Raw genomic sequence first — 16,029 nt, forward strand, 5'->3', positions numbered from 1 at the left:
TTTCTTTTATGTCCATTCAGGCTTGGTTAGTGTTTCTTATACTTTTAACATCCCAGAAGTCTATCTCCCTCCTTTCACATTCAATCACTCTTAAATTTAGTCTCCACTTGACTAAACTGCTGTTAGGCTCACCTGTCTAAATTGTTTTTTGGGATGTTTCATGGTTATAAAAATACAGTGACCACACAATGTGTTTCGACACAACAAAGGGCCATGTTTTGTTTGTGGTGTTTCGTGTCCATTTAGAAAAACAAACTTTTTATTTCAATATATTATTTTGAAGTATCATAGAATTATTTCATTCTCTTACTCCATGACAACATAATTACAGGATTTTTAAACCTAACATTATTTTAATCTAAATCACATTATTTATCTTAATAATAAAAAAGTAGAAACAAGAGAATCACTTGGAAATGATTATATTTATTAGATTGGATGTTTTGAAGCCATTAAAATATTTATAACATTTATATACTTATGTAATATAAATTTATCTTTATACTTTCTGACATTTACAAATTTTCTTCAACAGGCATATATTAATATTATTGTCTGGAACCTAGGATCATTTGCATAATAAGGAATAATCAAAAAGTCAAATTACTGAAAATAGGCTCTTTTATATTTAGTAGCACTTTTGAATAAGAAAAGTGCTACTTAGGTACCAATCTATAATGAATACCACAATTGTGACTTAAAAATCAGTTGATCTTATACAAAGGCCCATTCACTAAAAATCAATGAATGTGACAGGCACTGACTGTGCTGAGTGCTAAAAATGCACTAGTAAATAAAATAAATGAAAATATTAATCTTTATAGAACCTATGTTCTGGTAGAGGGGAAGTGCCAAGAAAAAGCTTTTTAAAGTAAAATACATAGTATATTCAATGATGTTAGGTGCTCAGGAGAAAACCAGGAGAGGGTATTAGAGGTGACAATGATGAGAAGAGGTTTTGAAAGTTTAAACAGGGTAGTCTGGGAAAGCCTCAACTAAGAGTTAACATCTCGCATAAGACTTGAAGTAGATGTGAGGGTGGGAGCTATACAGCCTTTGGAGGAAGACTATCCCAGGTAGGGAGCAAAACTCCAAATCCTGTGGATGAAGCATTTCTGTTGTATTGACTAGCATGTTGGCTACTTGTGGATGGAGCAGAATGAGGGAGGGTGAGAGTAGAAGATGAAGTAAGAACAATAAGAATCAGAGAAATTAGGACTTTGGTTCTCTAGACTTTGATTATTACTGTTAATTAGATGTGAGGACATAAGAAGGTTTAGGGTAGATAAGTGATATCTGACTTACTTATTAAAGGATAATTTTTTGGCTGCTCTATTGAGAATAACAGACTATGAAATTTTAAAGAATCTCACAGCAGATAAAGAAATTGACCATATATTACAGCATGAATGGCGTGCTGTATATTGTTTATCTAATATGTAGGTATTACATGTGCATAAATCATATGATTTAATGTTTTTATGAAAATATGATATAATTATGATATGAATCTAATATTATTTACTTAAGCTTTTTTTTTTTTTTTTTTTTGAGAAGGAGTCTCGCTCTGTGGCCCAGACTGGAGTGCAGTGGCGCAAGCTCTGGCTCCTGGGTTCACGCCATTCTCCTGCCTAGGTCTCCCGAGTAGCTGGGACTGCAGGTGCCCACCACCACGCCCGGCTAATTTTCTGTATTTTTAGTAGAGACGGGGTTTCACCATGTTAGCCAGGATGGTTTCGATCTCCTGACCTCGTGATCCCCCCGCCTCGGCCTCCCAGAGTGCTGGGATTATAGGCGTGAGCCACCGCGCCGGGCCTACTTAAACGTTTTTGGTAAGACTATGTGAGCTTTTTCTGTACCAGCTACAGTGTGTATACTCATTTTACCATAATTTTATTTCACTTGTTAGTTTGCCTTCTACTAACTATGCCTATATGTATTTTTCTCTGATTTGTCCTGTGTATGTATTTGCAACAAAGATGATTAATAAACTGCCACAAATTCTCTCTTCCTGTCTGCAATTGTATCAGTCAGGATTCCCTCAGAAAAGAAATAGCATTCTTGGAAGAGGTGACTAAAGAGAGTTTAATTAAGGGACCATTTTCAAATAGGAACCAGTGTTAAGGGATTTTCAGCCAGGATGTTAAAGCACCCTGCAATATTGACAGTGAAGAACTGTTGCTATTCCTACTCAGGAAGACATAACGAGAGGCAACAACTGTAACAGTAAGAAGCAGCAACTGTAGCTGTAAGAAAGGAATGATTTACAAGACTATAACCTTAGTAGACATATGCAGCTGACCCACAGGAACCCAGCACTTTCCTTATACCCTCCAATTTTTTGTTAGTTCATCCCCTGGTTTAATTTAAAGCTGCAAGAATGCAAGAAAATTTATCCAGCTAGTTCCATAACCAGTCTCCCAAGGCAAAGACTGGGGTAGGAAAAGATAAAATACAAATCTGGAAGAGAAAATTTAAAATATCTAGCATAAAAATTAAAGTTTCTAAAGAGTCTGTCTCCCTCAATTGCATTTTCAAACTCTAGGCACGTCTCCTTGTGCTGTTACAATACTTAATCTGTAGGGAAAGAAATAATATGCAGGTGGGAAAATAGTTGATACAGCTTTCCTTTCGTTTGGACGCTACAAAGTGCGTTATGTGCTACATCATAAAGCGTATCAGCTACACCAACTATTTTCCCACCTGCGTATGATTTGCAGGTGGCGCTGCATTCATATGATGCAGCTGTGCCTTTTTTAGGCTTAAGGGTGAGAGAGTTTTTTTTAAAAACTTTGATGTTTGGAAAGACAGAAACCATTTTCTAGTTTAGTACTACCTAAAGAATCTTTCTTGGTTAATAAAAAAAATTATTGTCTTATAAGACAACTTGTATATCTAGGCAACTTATATTAACTGCATTATACCATATGCATATGGTGATTATAGTCATAATATATATTTTAAAAATCATGACATTCTTTTCTGCTTAGCAGTTATGTATATAATACAAAGTCTCAATTTATTTTAATGTTTACTTATCAGAATGACTACAAGCAAATATAATAGGAGAAAAACTAAGGACACAGGAATAAGTGAAAGAGCTTATATAGTTAAAATATCTATAAATTATATAATTAAAATACAGGTTTTCTGTTCAATTCTAACAGTTCTAATTTTAGCAATAATTCATTAATTTATTTCACAAATATTGAATTTCCATAATGAGGCTTTGTTCTATGCACAGAAAATATTTAGCAGTATGATTAGTGCCTAGGATGTATTAATAATTGTTAAAAGCAAGTTATCAGGTGGTACATGTACATGAACTAAAATTTGGGGATGATAAACATGTTATGGAACCTGATTAAAACCCTGTACATTTATTATGCTATTTGGTTTCCATAATAACCTGAAGTAGATGGTATTTTTATCTATAAGTTACAGAAGAGAGCACTAAAACTTAAAGAAGTAAGATAAATTACTTGAGATATTAAAGCTAATAAGATATGGTGCTGAGAATCAAGTCCAACTGGTGTGATTTCAGAGTACACATTGTATAATACCACCATGTAGTAGAATCCATTTTTGTTAAAACAAAACAAACACAATATACACACAAAACAAAATGTATACTGAACCAAAGTATTTAAGCATATAAATATATCTTAATTAAACAGAAACTGAGCCACATTTTTTTACATGAAAGTAGAGTTCTGAAAATATGCATATCAAGCTTTCAATAATAAAATCTACAAAGAGGAAAATACACAGGTTTTAAATATCTAATAAATTTTATAAGTTCATACACTCATGAAGTGGTATGCTTGTAAATAGGCTCTCTAAAAGAAATAAAACTGAATAAGGAAGCAAGTAAACCGTTGATTTGTAGTGTTTACCTGCTTTCAGGTACAACTCTCACTATATCTGATTTCAAGTTATCAATGGCTTAACAAGCAGCTCACGAAATTTCTGAATCTTTAATAATCAGCTTTCATAAGCCAACATGAGACAACTCCACCACACCACTGTGACTCTTTTAGCAATACCCCAGGTAAGATTCAGAATATTTCTGTGACCACAAAAAGTTCCTGTATATCCCCTTTTAATCAATTCTGATCCCTTACTTAAAAAAAAAAAAAAGATTTCAATTTATATAACTAAAGATTAGTTTTGTCTGGTTTTGAATTCCATATAAATGGAATGCTCTAGTATGTACTCTTTTAAAATCTAGTTTCTTTCACTCAATATGTTTTTAAAACGATTTTATTTTTCTGTGTGTTACATCATTATTTTATGTTATTGCTGAGTGATATTGCATTTTGTGGACACATAACAGTTTATACATTTTCTTCTTGTTGCCCATGAAGTTTCAGGTTTTTATTATTAAGAATAATATTGCTATATCATATATAAGCATATTTAAGTACATATTTATAAAATAGTTTTTTGGCATGTTGGTCTGCTAATTCCAACATCTTTCTCATCTCCTAGTCTAATGCTATTGACTTTTTTTCTTCATTGAGGAAAAATATCTTTCTGCCTCATTGTATGTCTACAAATTATTTTATTGCAGGTTGGCCATTGTAGATTATAAATTGTTGGACATCTAGATTACGTTGTTTTCTTTTAATGGGTGTTGATGATTTTTGTGCTGGTTGGCAGTTAAGTTACTGTGGATTTCCTGGCTGTAACAAGCTTTATTTTAGTCTTCAGTAGGTTGTTATTTCAATTTTGTGCTTAGTATTAAAATGTGTAGCCTCCTCTAGAGTGTTTCTTTAGTCCAAAGATGAATACTATTTCTAAGTTCCTGACTAAATGCCCATGATGCTCAACAACATCTCTCCACTCTGGGAGGGCAAGATCTTCAATGTCTCCTGGTGCTGCATAATCTTTAGTATCACTACTTCATTCTTAGCCCTGGATCAGATCTCCGCTAAGCACATATCCTCACCCCATAATTGGCAATCTTGTCTGGATCACACACTCCTAGTGAATCTCACTGCAGACTTCTAGGGCTACTCCTCTGAAGAGTTCTCTCTTGTCTGATGCTCTGTTGTGCAAATTTGTCCAAAGTGGTACATCTAATTGTTGACAGAATTTTCCTAAAATCAGCATTATTGCTTTTTCTATTTTATCACTGACTTACTAATTGTGATTCTGACATTTTTTACATTAGCACAAAATTCAGTGCATTAATAGAGGATGACTCATACTTTCACATTTATAAGGCATTTTCAGTGATGAATTCACAAAAGATGTTGTCCTTGTTATTTCTGGTTATTAAAAAGAAACCGCACAGGCTAACCTATCTATTTCTATCAAATCTGCGCTATTATCATTGCTATGAGTATGGCTTTAAGCTTTTATTTATGACTGGTATTATCTGAATACCCACAATCTTTACCATCTATAGAATTTTTTTATTACAAAATGGTCTGTAATCCTATGAAGTCCATTCTCTAAAATCAAATGGTTTTAAGTATATAGAACCTATGATGACTTTGAAACTTTTGTTAATTTAACAGAATTTATATGTTATTGAAATGACAATAGCAAGAAAGGTAAATTAAGATAATAACTTGAAAAAAACTAATTTCTTAAAACCAGAAGCAAATATTTGATATTTGTTTTTTCTTATAGTTTCTTCCATCAAAACCCAACATTATAACACTTGAACATTAGTTCAAGAGGCTGCTATTTTAAAGAAAGAAATTGCTTTTAATTATTTTATTGAATTTTTCTCTTTGTTTTGACCCTAAATGTCTGTGAAATATTATAATATTTTATTAATATTTGGGAAGTTAATATTTGATAACAGTAAGCAATTAGGATATGAACTTAAAATTCTTTAACCCCAGCAATTTCGGAGGCCAACACAGGTGGATCACGAGGTCAGTTGATCGAGACAATCCTAGCTAAAATAGTGAAACACTATCTCTACTAAAAATACAAAAAATTAGCCGGGCGTGGTGGCACTTGCCTGTAGTCCCAGCTACTTGGGAGGCTGAGGCAGGAGAATCACTTGAACCCAGGAGGCAGAGGTTGCAGTGAGCCGAGACTGCGCCACTGAATTCCAGCCTGGGCGACAGAGCAAGACTTTGTCTCAAAAACAAACAAACAACAACAACAAAAAAGCAAAAACAAATGTAATCTAATTTTTCTCTACAGAATGTCTGCCAAAATAAGTGAGTTGGAGCTTGAGAATATTATGATCCACAGTTGAATTTATATCCATTTGGTTGCATTTATTATCCATAGATCAATCATAGACTGATTACTGACTCTATTAGCAGTCTTTGGGTTTAAATATTAAGGATATTGTTTTCTTTTTTAAAAACTTGGTACATATTCATTAAGCAATTACTCTATGTTAATCATTGCTCCAGATATTGGTGATATATCAATTAAAAAAATCCTAATCTCTGCACTGGTGAAGACTTTATCTAGAAGTAAAGACTTCCAGAGATTTTTTCGTTATATATGTGTGTGATATTTACTCATAGAAACATTCTATAAAACTCCACAAAATAATGTTCTCAATCTCAGGGTCTCCTCTTCTACTATTTGGGTTGATAGACGAAGATTTTTTTTCTTTTTCTTTTTTCAATCTTAGGAAAATATTTTTCCCTCAATGTTTACTATCCTTTTAAAACTGTAGAAGGTTAATTATACCCATCTCTCCATAGCCTATGTTGAAACACGTTCTGCTTTTTTAATCTTTTCTCATAAATGCATCAACCTCAAGTCTTTAAGCATTCTCACTACTTTTCCCTGAGCTCTATCCAGTTTTTCTACATGCTTCTAATAATGACGACCTTAGAAATGAGTTCTGTAATCCAGGTGTGAGCTCAACATAGTTCTGTAGACAGAACCTTTCATTCCCAGACTTTATGACATGAGTTTTCTGCCAAAGGAAGAGGTTTTTTTCACTTGTAGTCAAACTTTAAATTTCGGGGCTCCACATGGCTTTGATCTGGGTCCTCTTTCTCTTCTTTTTTTTTTTTTTTTTTTTTTTTTTTTTTTTTTTTACCATCAACTCCCTAGCACTACTGTCTGCTATGGGTTCAAACACCATATGATGTTTGAAATCATAGTAGACATATTATGACCACTTTCAGATTTGCGTCTCTGCAACAAACTCCCTCTCTGTACTTTATATAGCAATAATTAAAAAGAAGGGAATATAGAAGGAGAAAAAAAATTTCTTAAAATTTCTTGAGTACTTACTGTGTTCTAACCACCTTTCTAGACAGGTTGTATTTATTTTTCTCAAAACAATCATGATGAAAGTAGTGCTATTATTTTTATTTTATAGATAAAAGAATTGATACTCAGGTGAGGGTAATATTCTCTGAACTGTTTTCCCCACAAACAGTCATATACTTTTAAAAATCAATGTATCCAAAGATGCATTTTAAAAAAATATAAACTATTTTATTGACAGTAATAATTCAGTGGTTTCCCTTTGCTATCAGGCCAAACTCTAAAATTATTAACATTACATACAGGCCCCTGGGAGCACTAGGAGGAAGGAACTTTGTGTCTATGGTTTATTCTTGTATTCCCAGAGCTTAGAATATGGTCTGACCACCTTCCTGATTTGTTATTTTCCCCTGTGGAATTTCTGTTCCTTTAGCCTTTAAGTTTCAGTCGCATTCTTCTTTTGGTTCTTCAAACAAGCAGACTTTTCTGGGGTCAGGACCTTTGATATTTTGGCCGCTCTTCTGGAAAACTTTTCATTCCCATTGTTGTTAGTTGAGTTAGAGTCATCTGTCTGCACTCAGTTTCACTGTTGCATATTTAGAGAAGCCTAGTGGTGTGCAGGTCTGTCTGCACCAAGTTGTAAACGTTGATTGCGTTAATTTCTTCCCAACTTTGTGTTCAATGATATCACATTAGTAATATCATATTAGTATCTTAAAATTGACCATTGTTGGGTAGTTATGCCACAGAAACAAGTGAATGCAACACATGGGAACTCACTTCCCTTCCTGCTGCCCAGAGCCCATTGTTAAACACCCACTGGCACACCACTGAGAGAGCTTTTTTCTCATTACCCTGAAGCGGGCTGATCATTTGTTGGTCACTTAATCCTTCTAATTATGTAATTATTTACACTTGTAATTATGTAATTATTCTATGACAATTTTAAATATCATTAACATGTCCCCCATTAGAGCTTACGAATTTTGTCTTTTGTGTTTATTACTATGTCCCTAGTGAATGGAACTGTGTGTCCACTAAATAAATATTTGTTGATTATAAAAACAAACTATTGCTTCATCTATAGAAATTGCTTCCTTAGACTTTAAGAAAGTAATTGCAGAACAGTTGGTTAATCATTTATCTATAGATACATATCAAATTACTACAAATTTAGCAGCTTAAAACAACACACATTTATTATCTCAAAGTTTCTGTGAGTCAACAGTCCAGATATAGCTTAGCTGAGTCTTCTTCAGACGATTTCACAGAACTGCAATCTGGAATTTCGTTTGGAGGTTTTAAGGGAATAATCTACTTCCAAGCTTATTCATGTTGCTTGCAGAATTCATTTCCTTGTGGTTGTGGGTCTGTAATCTTAGGCTTTTTTTCTGGTTGTCAGCTAGAACCTCCTCCTCAGCAACTGGAGGCCTCCCACAGTCCCTAAAAACCACCTAAGTTCCTGGCCACATAAGCATTTCCTGCATAGTCCCATATTTCATCAAGGAAGCAAGAGAGTCTCTGGAGTGAGTCTACTATCAAGACAGAGCCTTCCATATAGTGAGGTAATCACAAGAGTGGCAGTCCATAAGCTTTGCTGATTCAGTGGATTAGAAGCAGCCAGGTTTTGTGCAAACTACAGGGGAGGAGATCATACAAAGGTTTGAACACAGGAAGCAAAGATTATGAGGAGAATAATAAAGAGCTTGTTCGCTAAGGAAATATAAAAAAACTCATTATAGATTGTATCTAATTACATAATAAATGGCTATAACATTAGAAGTAAACATGTAAAAATGCTGTAAATACCAATTATAGCAGAGCTACCTTTAGGAGTATATGATTACTTGCTCTTCTAAAAACAATAATGGACAGACTTTATTAGTTTGGTTTGTTTTCCATTCAATAAATAGAAATATATACTTCTAGAAATTTAACTCAAATCTCAGTTCCTTGTAAAGGATACTGTTGCTATTATTTGTTTGTAGAATCTCTATTAGATTCAATAATCCAATGCCACAACCTTAGTTTTAGTTTGTGAAACCCTTCTATTGGATAAGCATTGCTAGTAACTAGAAGCTATCAATAGCAGAGATGCTATAACCATGTTGAAGGCTCATTATCTCCTTGATCTTAATCACACTGGTCTATAACAGATAATATGAAAATCTGAATCTAGAACATTTGACAGAAAATGTTTGTTTTTCATTTTAAACTGTAGACAATGGGGTTGATTTTTATTCAAACTCTGTCCCCTGTGCTTATCCGCATTAGGTGCTTTCACTGCATGTTTGTTTAAATGTATTCAAACCCTGATTCCTTTGTTCTATCCTCAACCCTTCAACCTTGCCTGTCTCGAAGACTGTTCACAAACATAAGAGACCAAGGAAGCCATGTGTGGTGGCTCACACTTGTAACCCCAGCATTTTGGGAGGCCAAAGCAGGTGGGTCATTTGAGGTCAGGCGTTCGAGACCAGCCTGGCCAACATAGCGAAACCCTGTCTTTACCAAAAATACAAAATAAAATTAGCCAGGCAGTGTGGCATTACATGGTGCATGTCTGTAATCCCAGTTACTTGGGAGGCTGAGGCAGGAGAATTGCTTGAGCCTGAGAGGTGGAGGCTGCATCAGTAAGCCAAGATCGCACCACTGCACTCCACTCTGGGTGACAGAGTGAGACCCTGTCAAAAAAAAAAGAATAAGGAAGAAAAGAAAGAAAGAGAGAGAGAGAAAGTAAAGAAAGAAAGAAAGAAAGAAAGAAAGAAAGAAAGAAAGAAAGAAAGAAAGAAAGAAAGAAAGAAAGAAAGATTTTTATTCAAACTCTGTCCCCTGTGCTTATCCGCATTAGGTGCTTTCACTGCATGTTTGTTTAAATGTATTCAAACCCTGATTCAAAAGAAAGAAAGAAAGAAAGAAAGAAAGAAAGAAAGAAAGAAGAAAGAAAGAAAGAAAGAAAGAAAGAAAAGAAAGAAAGAAGGAAGGAAGGAAGGAAGGAAGGAAGGAAGGAAGGAAGGAAGGAAGGAAGGAAGGAAGGAAGGAAGGAGGAAGGAAGGAGGAAAGAGAGAGAAAGAAAGAAAGAAAAGAAAGAAAGGAAGGAAGGAAGGAAGGAAGGAAGGAAGGAAACCAAGGGAAAGAAAAACAAAATAATGTAGGAAATAATACTTCTTTGTCTTGATTAGACTTGACTAAACATGTATCTTATATTTACTTTAAAATGACAAAGATAATATCCACTTTCTTCCTCTACCAGAGACATCACAAGATTAAGTTTATTAATAATTTAGTATAGGACACTTTATGATATGATTCTAAATTCATTTTTGGCCTGTTTGAGTAAATCTATTTCTAGACAAATATAGCATAAAAATATTCATTCTGTTCCACCCTGCTTATGCCAACTAAATATTTTCCCCTTATCAAAGTTTGCAAAAACTGGAAGCAATAAGCTATTTTGTAGTGGTTACTGATTCAAACAGACAAGAGAAAAAAAAAAGACAATTTCTGCAGTTCATGTCAGTAAAGCGAAAACAGTTTGTAATAAGAAATAAGAAACTTGTACATAATACATTTTAAATCTCTTTGTCAAACTCTGTTAACATCTGCTATGACTGTTAGATATTCATGAAATTTTCATTTGCTTGAGTAAGTTAGTAACCATGTGGTAATAAGTCTGTCAACTGATTATGCTATATTGCTCAGGTACATAAAAGAGCCTCTGCTTTCCAAAACTCAATTGCCAAGTTTTCTTTCCACGGTTAAATTAGCAAGGAACGTTTCCATTGTGATTTTTTTCAAGCTGAATTTCATGCCTTATGATATAACGTAAAGGAAGACATTGTTCAGAAAGAGCCTGAGAGGGTTATATTTAAGCTGTGCCTCCTCTGCATTTCAGACAAGGTGTTGATTTTCATGTTCATTATTGGTGACTTGCATAGGAAAAAAATCTGCTCCAGTATGGACATTTCAATTTTATTTGTCCAACTTAATGACATACATCCATGATATGTACTGGATATCGTGGTAAATGTCAGGGTCCATCTAAAGTGTATTAAGTACAGGATCTTCTCTAAAGAAACTTCCCTTGTGATGAGTGAGATAGATACACAATTTCCATAAGGGAAGAAATGATTTCTATACCCATGCCTGTTGCTGTTCAAAGAATCAGTTACTTTTGTAAGAAAGTCATTTTGGTGCAAACCTCCCCAGAAAACACAATTAAATTCTTGTGAAATTTTCAACTCAAGAGTATTTGCTAATCTGTGAAAATGAAGTATTATTGAAGGATAATTAAGAGAACAGTTTTTCCAGGGACTGGTGATGTGCTAACCAAATGTTCTCTTGTCCTATTTTATAAATGTGGCAGCTTTTCATATTGAAATATAAGATTGCTACTTTCTTAGGTAAAATTCAATATTTTGGTTAATGACATATTTTTTCTTTTCTATCTTAAAAAGCCTCTTCTATTAACAGGGTGCTTTTGGATTTTTGTACAAACTCTCAAGCAAGAAACTTTGATAAAAAAATTTTATTTGTCATTTTTTGCTAGTCTATCTCCTTCTTTTCTCTGTTCCACTTTCTTCTTTTTCCTTCTCATTCTTGATCCTCTCCCCAAATACATTTCTCCACCGTGTTAATAGCAAACTCCTCACCGATGAATTTTACTCTTTAACTGCTAAAACCCTCTTTCAGAAACTCTCATAGAAACATTTTGTTTAGAAAGTCATGTGAAAAATGTCAGGAACAACCCTTTGCCCTGTCTCCCTGGCATTCTGAAAGTTACCAGTTAACCTTACTGCGGTTCCTTAACTGGACCACAGTTTCAAGAACTGAACTGTGGCCCCTTGTTCAGTATCCCCTGCTGAAAATCAGAGTAAACAGTTTAGATCAAAATGGGCTTTCTGAACTCACATTTCAGCATGTTGAGCCAGCACTATGGAATGTTTGGGATTCTATTAATACAGAAGCTTTATAGCTTTAAAAGAAAGTATGCATTCAGGACTGAAAAGGTAGTTGCTTTATTTTCAAGTGACAAAAATGGCATAGAAATTTGATCTATGATATAGTTAGTTGGAGTATCATAATTTTGTCATAAATAGGTGAAGTGTTATTTTATAAGCTGTAATTTGAAATTATGCATACTTTGGCCAAAAATTATAGGTTGGTAAATGTCAAATACTAAGGTATACAGGAGAGTATATATTTAAATGCCTATGAAATCAACACTATTTCATGACATCTAACATTCATTGCTCAGTGCTTCCTAAAAGCTTAATGAACAAAAGTAAATTTTATAGCAACCTCTACAATTCTATAGACTTATTGCAGTTAAAAATAACAATCGTATTCTACTTTCTATAGCACACCTACAACTCTATCGTCACTAAAACAATTCAGTAATGCATTTTGGCAATGAAGAGAAGTATTCCTATTTTCTGCTTTTTCAGGTACCTGACATTGAAAGTCGTATTTCCCCTAAAAAGTTATCAGAACATTTTATGTATGTAGCTTTTATCACATTTACTATATAGGTCGTATTATTGTTATGCTAATATTTCCTCCCCTGCTACACTGCCAACTTATTAAATGACAACACCACAGCTTCTCAGTTTTTAAACTCTTAATGTCCAACATAGCACCTCGCTTTCAGCTATTGCTGATTGTATAAACATTAGGCCTGAATCAAGGATTGTCCAGGATTTTAGCCAAGTTATTATCAGAAATGGGAATAGAGTCCAAATCTCCAATATCCCTCTTTCATTGCACAGAGCCATTGGCCATCTAGAAAATAATGGAAAATAAATGAGGAGAATGCCAGGTACTATGACCAGATATACATCCCAGTAACATGTACAATATTTGAGTTTCTACAACACTAGGAAGGGAAATTCAGAGCTATAGCACAAAATTCCTTGAAAATTCAGAATCTCCTAACAGTGGTCTATTTAAGAAAAAAAATACAGATAGCCATTTAAGAGTAGTCTTGATTTTATATTTATACACACACATATAATTTTTAAAATAATATACTGACAGGTTGTTTTTTTTGTTTGCTAACATAAAATTTATGGCAAGGGTCTAGGCATTTTTATAAATACAATTTCCCAGTTATTGTGTAATAATAATATTGTATAATAATCTGTTATCATGTGGACATTATTTTATAGAACAGGAATAACTAAAAATATAGTGTTGATCACTTAATAAGGCACTGGGTCTATATGAACACATGGATGTGACATATCCACTAAGTTTTCACAGTCTTCTGCTTTATAGATGAGAAAGGGAAACACAGAGAATGGCAGCTGACCCAGTCTTCGTCTCCACACTCTTCTGGAGACATCTTTGCATTGATCTTCACTGACTACTCTTTTTCTGCTTTATATTAAGCATTAGTTTTATTTGGGATATTACCTTAGCATTTCTGTAAATAGTTTTTATATTAAGGTAACTAATTTTCATAGTTTATTTCGAAGTCTTAGTCTGTGAATTCTTTGAGAGTAGACATGATGGCTTGTTCACTTTGATTATATGGCTCATGGTAGATTAAATAGGCTATACTTGTAGGAATAAGTAAATTCATAGAATTTGAAGCCAAACTTCAGATTGCCAACATGCCAACATAGGGCTTTTGAGGCCAATCATAAGTAGATTTAATAATTAGGCCCATCCATGGTCTAGTGAGAGTTGAGGGATTAATGGGGGAGCCCTAGAGAGAATGTGATTTACATTAGTTTAGCCAGTGCTGAATTGGGATTGAATCACAACTTCAGGAATAACTGTGATGGGACAAAGAATATAGATTTTGGAGTAAGTATTCTGAATTCTCCTGCTAGATCCTCACATCTCTGTGTAAGCTTGGGCATATTACTTAATATCTACATCTGAGGGAAAGAGAAGAGCTGAGACAGGGTTAGCCAGTCTACCCTTTCTTACCCCAGGAATCTAAATTTAGTAAGATTAACCTCTTTGGTTGAAAACACACGCAGCATGTAGTTTGAAACATTGACTCATTTATTAGGCCAAACAATTGAACTTAAACTCTCTTGTTTCTCCGAAGTAGAATAACATAAGCCTGAGTGGCCCAGATTTGCTTAATACTACAGTATATTATTATTATGGGTATGATGACATAAATTAGATTTGAGAAGCATCATTTAGGTATTTGTTTGTCCTGATGTTAGAGAACATGTAACTATAACATTGCCATTTATTTCATGTTTCCTAAAAACTAGTTTGTTCTTCGCAGCAGTGGAAGAAATGGCTTTAGATCATTTTTTACACTGTAGCTTATTTGGTTATTTCACCATATATTCTTGTCTTTGCTGCTTTTTAGAATTTACACATATGCTACTGAATGTGCTTTCTTGACTTCTTGTTACCACACCAATTCAATTTTGTTATTTGACCATTTTTTCACCTTAAGTGATAGACTTAGACTTGTGAAGAGAGTATCTCTTGTGGTGCTACACAAAAATTATGAAGGTGGCCAAATGCATTAATCTGTCACCTGAAACCTCCACCATAGTGAAAGCATGTGGAAGCCATTCTTCTGTCTACGTCCATCACTGTGCCTTCAGGGTTACTGGTATGAGTCATTCCAACTAGGCTTTTCAGATAAGAAATGTGAGTTTGTCTGGTCAGGAATTGTAAACCTATTAGTGTTTTGCTATTATTTACCACAGCATGTATGTTCTGTTTAAGAGTCTTATTTCAACAAACGTGTGTTCATTCACTTTAATTTCCAATTTCCTTCCCAACTAAAATAAAGTGTCTGACATCAGAGGCTAGCAGCTGGTTAAGGATGGAGAAAGTTGAGCCACATTTCCTTCTGCATCACTTACTTTTGGTGTGTCTGGCCTTCACGTCATAGACTGAAACTATTTGTGCATGGGTTCATTTAATCACAAAGCCTCCAAGTGCACTCTTCTTCAAACACAACCTTTCATATAAATTAAATAGATGAACTTCTAAATTTGGGATTCTCACCCATTTATTATTACTTTAAAATAACCCGGACTTATAATTCTGCCCAGATTCACTCACATTCCTGAGTGCAAAGGCCCAGTTGGAATGTCTAGCCTTAGAAATTCACATTTTGAACAGTTATTTCTATCTCATATATTTAACCCACAAACTGAATATAGTTGAAAAGAGCAGCAAGTCTGTTTCAAATTAGATGACGCACTTAGAGTATTAACAAAGACCATAGAAAAAGCACAGAGGCAGAGTATAAAGATGTGGAAATAGAAAATCAGCATTAGTAAAAAAGGAAAATACCTTAAGTTTCCAACCACCTTTAATAAAATTTTTGCAGAAATTAGTAAATCTCTGGGTATGTTTTAAAAACTCACTCAAAAATAAGTTGAAACTCAAAGTTACATTTAATTTATGTGAATTATTCTTTAATAGTAAATATCAAGAAAATGTTTCTTATGGTTGGTTTCTCAGGAGACAATTTATAGTATGCTTAACAGAGCATGTAATTTGTATTTGTATGGGTGTAGCCAGGTACTAGTGTAAAATACATAATAATTTTATTACACAGAGTCCAGGGTTAAAGTAAAATAGTCTGAAGAAAAGAAAAGGAACTAGGAAGTTCAGGAATCCAATAATATAATTTGCTGTGATATCACATGCCATTAACAAATTAAATAACTAAAATGTCATTGAATTTCTATCCTTTCTTTGGAGAAAACACCAGGGAGTTTTTCATAAATAAGAACCAATGAATCAAAACCAAAGGAAACTGACCACACCTGTCTTGGGTAATAGAGGAATAGGAGCTGGGATCAGAGATTTAGCAACCTAAAGTACGCTGATAGGAAT

This window comes from Trachypithecus francoisi, unplaced genomic scaffold, assembly GCF_009764315.1.
Source record: "Trachypithecus francoisi isolate TF-2019V2 unplaced genomic scaffold, Tfra_2.0 Lachesis_group5, whole genome shotgun sequence".
Lineage (NCBI taxonomy): Eukaryota > Metazoa > Chordata > Mammalia > Primates > Cercopithecidae > Trachypithecus > Trachypithecus francoisi.